The sequence below is a fragment of the Rhipicephalus microplus genome, unplaced genomic scaffold (genome assembly GCF_043290135.1).
Source record: "Rhipicephalus microplus isolate Deutch F79 unplaced genomic scaffold, USDA_Rmic scaffold_223, whole genome shotgun sequence".
Classification (NCBI taxonomy): domain Eukaryota; kingdom Metazoa; phylum Arthropoda; class Arachnida; order Ixodida; family Ixodidae; genus Rhipicephalus; species Rhipicephalus microplus.
This window is the reverse complement of record NW_027464794.1, coordinates 269,536-277,418: the sequence shown is the minus strand read 5'-3', so window position 1 is coordinate 277,418 and position 7,883 is coordinate 269,536. Positions and strand designations below refer to the sequence as shown.

Genomic DNA, 7,883 nt, shown 5'->3' with positions numbered 1-7,883 from the left:
AGCGCAACGCAAGGCTGCGATCTCGCGCACTTTGCGCACGGCTGGAGAAGCTTTGCTGGCCGGCTTTCGCTCCTCGTGTTTACCGTGCGTTAAAGTTGCGCGTCCGTGGCTCTCGCAGCTCTTGCGCGCCCGGTCGCAGAGAGGAGTACGCAACCTCGACCGCACTTTCCCTGCAGGCTTCCTTCCGACTCGAAGTCCTGCGGCGGTCTCAACGAGGTGCCACATCCTCAATGCAGTCGGTCGCCCCCGTTTCGGTTGGGCTCTGGCACGACGGTCGCCACCGTCTCGCCCTTGAGTGGCCGCTGTTGGCGCTCGCTGTGAGGTGTTCAGCGTGCTGTCCGTGTTGCCGACGCGGTCAAAACGAGTCGACGGCTCACGTTCCCTTGTGCGCCGAAGGCTCTCTTGATATGTGATCCGACCCTCAGACAGACGAAGCCAAGGGAAGACCCAAGGCCGCAATGTGCGTTCAAAGAATCAGTGCTCAGTGTGTCCTGCAATTCACACCAAGTCTCGCAGCTGGCTGCGTTCTTCATCGACCCGAGAACCGAGTGATCCACCGCTTAGAGTCGTGAAAAAGTGTTTGTTCAATTCCGTACAGTCAAAACCAAACGTTTCTGGCACTCGGCCAAACAGTGGCCAAGAAGGGCGCTTTTCAGCGCACGCTTGGACTCCAAAACTCTGCCGCGCCTTTTTCGGCTGCCGCAAATCGAGCAAACGGTGTGTTTCGGACGGCGTTTCGCTTCCGCTACTTGCGAGTGCTTTCGTGGTCCACCCCTCTATAAATACTCGGGAGGCGTCGAAGCCGGTTCTCCAAGCCGGACCCGTAGGTATCGTTGTGTGCTCGCTCTCATTGGCCCGCCTAACCAGAAAATGCCTGCGGTACACCCATTTGGATAAGAGTGCACGCAGATGCGGGCCTCGACGGCTACACATTTCCTCGGGCGGCCGCCTCCCGGCCTCCGTGGAGCGCGGGATGCACGGTCCCATCGACAAGCCTCTCCCGTTTTTACCGTGGCGTCGCGGTTCACCACGGCGGGCGGGTCGGTCTCCTCCGCATAAAAAGGGGGACCCCCGCTTTTTGTTCCACGAAATCGCACAAGCTTTTTTCGCATCCACGGTTTGCCACCGCACACCAAAATGCCGATCCGGCTGCCTACTTTAGCCAACAGGTGGAGCCAGGCGCGCCGTACTTGCGCGGCACTTCCCACGTCCACCGAAGTCGGTGCCAAGGACCACTTTCGGCGCCGGAGCCGCGTACGAGCCTACTCGAGGCGGAAGAACGAAGCCAGCAAGGGCCTGGCCGCAAGTGCGTTCAATTGTCGGGACGTCCAAGTCCCTCGTTCTTCCGTGCTTCCTCTTTCGGCAAGTCGTTGCGGCACCTTCCCAAAGCGCGCAGACCCGCTAATCGCGACGAGCGCGACGTGGCCGTGCCGCCTTTCCCTCGGCAGCAAGCAAAACGCCTGGCAACGTCGACGCTCCCCTAACCGCGATCTCGCACCGTGTTTCGTGTGGCGAATTCAAAAGCCGGCCGGCGCTGCTGCAACCATTACGGTCGGTACGCATACGCCGCGGAGGGCGGGACGGTCATCGGAGCGTGCGGTTCCTCCATCGAGTACTGCGCACCTCGGCCGTCGCATCGCCGTGCCATGACCGGCCGCGCGTCAACGCGAACCGGTGCCAGCGAGATCCCTCGCCTGCAAGAACCGACCGGCAGCCTCCGTCACCCGAGGACGCGGAGGCGCTTGCCGCGGACGGCGGGACGGTATGCACTGGTGCACAGCGGACCCGTCACATCGCCAGTTCCTTGACCGACCGCCGACGCTTGTGCCGTTCCTCTCGTACTTGGCAGTCGCCGCGCGATTGTCGGGTCTCGTTCTTGCACGCTCGAACGGTCGGGAGGGCACTCGGCTGGCGTTTCGGGAACGCGCAGCCTCGCCTTCTACCGACGTAACCACGACTCGCCGTTCGCGCTCCGCCGCTCCTGTTTACAGTACTAGGCGGTCCCGCAGCGGTCGGGTCGCGCATTTCGAGCGCTTCGAGCCACGGTGCAGTGGCGGGTCGAAAGCCGACCTATGAGTGCGTTGCGCCGTTTGTACCCGCGTCCGCCACCTGGCCGACCGTCCAAGGTCGCGGTGTTGGCGTCCGCTGGGCGCAACAATTTGTCACGGGGTGCCGCTCCACATTCAGGCAGCCCCGTGGGGAAAAGCCGACCCCGCGTCCAAACGGGGTCAGCGGCAGAAAGTGTCGGGCGCAGACGCAGCTGAGGCGCTCACCCTTCACAATCCGTTAATGATCCTTCCGCAGGTTCACCTACGGAAACCTTGTTACGACTTTTACTTCCTCTAAATGATCAAGTTTGGTCATCTTTCCAACAGACCGGCGCAACCGAAAGGCCGCGCCGGACATCGGTCCGAAGACCTCACTAAATCATTCAATCGGTAGTAGCGACGGGCGGTGTGTACAAAGGGCAGGGACGTAATCAACGCGAGCTTATGACTCGCGCTTACTGGGAATTCCTCGTTCAAGGGGAACAATTGCAAGCCCCTATCCCAATCACGAAAGAAGTTCCACGGGTTACCCAGTCTTTTCAGACAGGGATAAAGACACGCTGCTTCCTTCAGTGTAGCGCGCGTGCGGCCCCGGACATCTAAGGGCATCACAGACCTGTTATTGCTCTGTTTCGTGCGGCTAGGAGCCGCTTGTCCCTCTAAGAAGGTTGTAAGGTGCTGGGAACCCCGCACCTATTTAATAGGCTAGAGTCTCGTTCGTTATCGGAATTAACCAGACAAATCGCTCCACCAACTAAGAACGGCCATGCACCACCATCCACCGAATCAAGAAAGAGCTCTCAATCTGTCAATCCTCCCAGTGTCCGGGCCGGGTAAGTTTTCCCGTGTTGAGTCAAATTAAGCCGCAGGCTCCACTCCTGGTGGTGCCCTTCCGTCAATTCCTTTAAGTTTCAGCTTTGCAACCATACTTCCCCCGGAACCCAAATACTTTGGTTTCCCGGAAGCTGCCCGCCGAGTCATTTGAGTAACTCAGGCGGATCGCTGGTTGGCATCGTTTATGGTCAGAACTAGGGCGGTATCTGATCGCCTTCGAACCTCTGACTTTCGTTCTTGATCAATGAAAACATTCTTGGCAAATGCTTTCGCAGTAGTTCGTCTTGCGACGGTCCAAGAATTTCACCTCTAGCGCCGCAATACGAATGCCCCCGTCCGTCCCTCTTAATCATTACCTCGTATTCCAAAAACCAACAGAACAGAAACGAGGTCTTGTTCTATTATTCCATGCAAGTTTATTCAGGCGACTCGCCTGCGTTGAGCACTCTAATTTTTTCAAAGTAAAAGCACCGGCCATCTCGAGGCACACAATGAAGTGCACCAAGAAAGAACCGGCATGATGTTCAGTCCGAGCCGTCGCATCGGGTAGATGCACTACTCGTCTGGAACTGAGATCCAACTACGAGCTTTTTAACCGCAGCAGCTTTAGTATACGCTATTGGAGCTGGAATTACCGCGGCTGCTGGCACCAGACTTGCCCTCCAATTGATCCTCGTTAAAGGATTTAGAGTGTACTCATTTCAATTACGGGGCCTCAAAAGAGTCCCGTATTGTTATTTTTCGTCACTACCTCCCCGTGCCGGGAGTGGGTAATTTGCGCGCCTGCTGCCTTCCTTGGATGTGGTAGCCGTTTCTCAGGCTCCCTCTCCGGAATCGAACCCTGATTCTCCGTTACCCGTAACAACCATGGTAAGCAAGTAACCTACCATCGAAAGTTGATAAGGCAGACACTTGAAAGAAACGTCGCCGGCTCGTGGCCATGCGATCAGCACAAAGTTATCCAGAGTCACCACACAATACGGGCCGAAACCCGATCGATCTTGGTCTAATAAAAGCACCCGTTACCCAAAGGGCTCCAGGCTCACTGCATGTATTAGCTCTAGAATTGCCACAGTTATCCAAGTAGGAAGAAACGATCTAAGGAACCATAACTGATTTAATGAGCCATTCGCGGTTTCGCCTTATTTCGGCATGTACTTAGACATGCATGGCTTAATCTTTGAGACAAGCATATGATTACTGGCAGGATCAACCAGGTAATCGTTCGACTGCGCGTCCGTCCTCGCCCTCGGCGGGCCGGACGCAGTCTGTGTGTGGCGGAGGCCACCTTCAGGCGCCCCAACACGCTTATTTTGCACTCCGAGATGACGGCGTTCGAGCTCGCTACGGCACAACCTTCCCGAAAGACGAGTGGGAGCCGTGCGGCAAGAAGCACGTTCATGCTCGCTCTTTTTCGTTGCATCGACTCGGTCGCGCCGTGCGGGTTGCCCAAGCCCGCTGCACTGTCGGTGGACCGGCCGGAACTAGCAACGGAGCCGAGACTGCAAAGCCGCCAGACGACGGGTCACGCCCGCGTCTTCGGCGCTTTCGCATCTGAATCGCCCGAGGACGACACGGAACACACCTCGATATCGTGGTAAAACGGCACCGTCCGACAACCAGCCCCTAACGCATCAAGCGGATGAGGCTGCAGACGACTGCCGTGGATTCCCCTGGAGCAGACCCGAGGACACGCTTGACGAGGCCGAAGCCCGCCGCATATCAGACACCCGGTCGCTTTCGCGTACGCCGCTCACGAGAACCCCCACATAATAGCAGCGATAAGTACCCAGACCTCCTTGGGCCCTAATACGAGCGTACTCGAGAAAATTTCACCGCGGGTGTGCCCCGAAACGTGTGGCATGTTGAGCGTGCCACAAGTCTACGTCGCTCTCAAACCCGCCGAGGTCGTAGAATTTGCGACCCTACTCACGAAATTCCCACCGAGGATACGGCCGCAAACGTACCGCACCTTGGGTAGGCCACGAGTTTGTGCAACACTACGCTGACGGCACAGCACCGAGGTCGTGCGCGCACGCACGGGAAAATTCCGCCGCGGTTTCTGCCGAAAACGTGAGGCACCACGACTCTCCGCAAGTTCGCGTCGACTGCGAAAGACCGAAGTCGTGAACGACGTGTCCGCTACTCGCCGCCGACACGCTGGACACCAAACGTACAACGACTCGACGGCGTCGTAGAGGCCCACGACGCGGTTTTCCTTAACGACGTCTCGGCGTGGCACCGACAGGTTAGAACGGCCGACCAACGTTCCCTGTCCGCCGTTCGGCTCAGTCGAAGGGCTCGGCGACTTCGGCAACGCTGCGAAGCCGCACGGTGACGCACGCCATGTCCCCATTTTTTTTTTTCTTTCTGCGTCTGCCGGGGTGCCCCTATAATAGCAGCGATAAGCACCCAGACCGCCGTGGGTCGCTCGCCCCGGCTGACGTGGTTTTTCGTACTCCTGCGGCGGTCGCCGTCAAGCACGTCCAAATACGCTACTTTCGTGGGCGCATTCACGCTCTTTCGCTTCGCCGGAGTGCCAGCACTCACTCTGCCAAAAACGGCGAACATCCGAGCGGCGGTTCCCACTTTTGCGTCGGCGTCGCAAACCCCGCCCCGGCAGACGAGGTTTGCCGTACTCGTGCGACGGTGGCCGGCGGGCACGTCGAAAGACGCCGATATCGTGCGCGAATTGGCGCACCTTGGCTTCACCGGAGTGCCGCCACTGACTCCTCCAAAAACGGCGAAGATCCGAGCGGCGCTTCCCACTTTCGCATCGGCGTCCCGAACTCCGCCCCGGCTGACGCGGTTTACCGTACTCGTGCGACGGTCGCCGGCGAGCACGTGGAAAGACGCCGATATCGTGCCCGAATCGGCTCCGTTCGGCTTCGCCGGAGTGCCAGCACTGGCTCGGCGAAAGACGACGAACATCCGAGCGACGGTTCTCACTATTGCGTACGCGTCGCAAACCCCGCCCCGGCAGACGCACTTTGCCGTACTCGTGCGACGGTCGCCGGCGAGCACGTAGAAAGACGCCGATATCGTGCCGGAATCGGCCCCGTTTGGCTTCGCCGGAGTGCCAGCACTCACTCGGCCACAAACGGCGAACATCCGAGCGGCGGTTCCCACTTAGCCGTCGGCGTCCCGAACTCCGCCCCGGCAGACGCGGTTGCCGAGCTCGTGCGACTAGCGACCGCGAAGCCGTCTCGCGACGCCGCTTTCGTGCGCGGCTCCCACTGCGACCTGGGTCACCCGAGGTCGACGAGCAAAAAAGAATGTCGAAAAAAATTTTTTTTTTTTTTTGCGTCTGCCGGGGTGCCCCTATAATAGCAGCGATAAGCACCCAGACCGCCATGGGTCGCTCGCCCCGGCTGACGTGGTTTTTCGTTTTCCTGCGGTGGTCGTCGTCAAGCACGTCCAAACACGCCACTTTCGTGGGCGCATTCGCGCTCTTTCGCTTCGCCGGAGTGCCAGCACTCACTCTGCCAAAAACGGCGAACATCCGAGCGGCGGTTCCCACTTTTGCGTCGGCGTCGCAAACCCCGCCCCGGCAGACGAGGTTTGCCGTACTCGTGCGACGGTGGCCGGCGGGCACGTCGAAAGACGCCGATATCGTGCGCGAATTGGCGCACCTTGGCTTCACCGGAGTGCCGCCACTGACTCCTCCAAAAACGGCGAAGATCCGAGCGGCGCTTCCCACTTTCGCATCGGCGTCCCGAACTCCGCCCCGGCTGACGCGGTTTACCGTACTCGTGCGACGGTCGCCGGCGAGCACGTGGAAAGACGCCGATATCGTGCCCGAATCGGCTCCGTTCGGCTTCGCCGGATTGCCAGCACTGGCTCGGCGAAAGACGACGAACATCCGAGCGACGGTTCTCACTATTGCGTACGCGTCGCAAACCCCGCCCCGGCAGACGCACTTTGCCGTACTCGTGCGACGGTCGCCGGCGAGCACGTAGAAAGACGCCGATATCGTGCCGGAATCGGCCCCGTTTGGCTTCGCCGGAGTGCCAGCACTCACTCGGCCACAAACGGCGAACATCCGAGCGGCGGTTCCCACTTAGCCGTCGGCGTCCCGAACTCCGCCCCGGCAGACGCGGTTGCCGAGCTCGTGCGACTAGCGACCGCGAAGCCGTCTCGCGACGCCGCTTTCGTGCGCGGCTCCCACTGCGACCTGGGTCACCCGAGGTCGACGAGCAAAAAAGAATGTCGAAAAAAATTTTTTTTTTTTTTTTGCGTCTGCCGGGGTGCCCCTATAATAGCAGCGATAAGCACCCAGACCGCCATGGGTCGCTCGCCCCGGCTGACGTGGTTTTTCGTTTTCCTGCGGTGGTCGTCGTCAAGCACGTCCAAACACGCCACTTTCGTGGGCGCATTCGCGCTCTTTCGCTTCGCCGGAGTGCCAGCACTCACTCTGCCAAAAACGGCGAACATCCTAGTGGCGGTTCCCACTTTTGCGTCGGCGTCGCCAACCCCGCCCCGGCATACGCGGTTTGCCGTACTCGTGCGGCGGTGGCCGGCGGGCACGTCGAAAGACACCGATATCGTGCGCGAGTCGATGCTTCTTGGTCTCGCAGGAGGGCCGCCACTCACTCCTGCAAAAACGGCGAAGATCCGAGCGGCGCTTCCCACTTTTTCGTCGGCGTCGCAAACCTCGCCCCGGCAGACGCGCTTTGCCGTACTCGTGCGACGGTCGCCGGCGAGCACGTCGAAATACGCCGATATCGTGCCCGAATCGGCCCCGTTTCGCTTCGCCGGAGTGCCAGCACTCGCTCGGCCAAAGACGACGAACATCCGAGCGACGGTTCCCACTATTGCGTACGCGTCGCGAACCCCGCCCCGGCAGACGCGGTTTGCCGTACTCGTGCGGCGGTGGCCGGCGGGCACGTCGAAAGACGCCGATATCGTGCACGAATTGGCGCTCCTTGGCTTCACCGGAGTGCCAGCACTCACTCGGCCAAAAACGGCGAACATCCGAGCAGCGGTACCCACTTAGCCGTC

The 7,883-nt window shown here is 59.9% G+C and overlaps 2 non-coding genes across 2 annotated transcripts; both read right to left on the bottom strand.

Annotated features, from left to right (window-relative positions):
* Positions 1-415: 415 nt before the first annotated feature.
* Positions 416-568, bottom strand: LOC142792472 (5.8S ribosomal RNA). The gene has a single exon (XR_012890947.1). It is a non-coding gene; the product is annotated as a 5.8S ribosomal RNA (ribosomal RNA).
* A 1,719-nt stretch (positions 569-2,287) lies between these two features.
* LOC142792483 (small subunit ribosomal RNA) lies at positions 2,288-4,102 on the bottom strand. Its single transcript, XR_012890958.1, has one exon. It is a non-coding gene; the product is annotated as a small subunit ribosomal RNA (ribosomal RNA).
* Between the last annotated feature and the right edge of the window lie 3,781 nt (positions 4,103-7,883).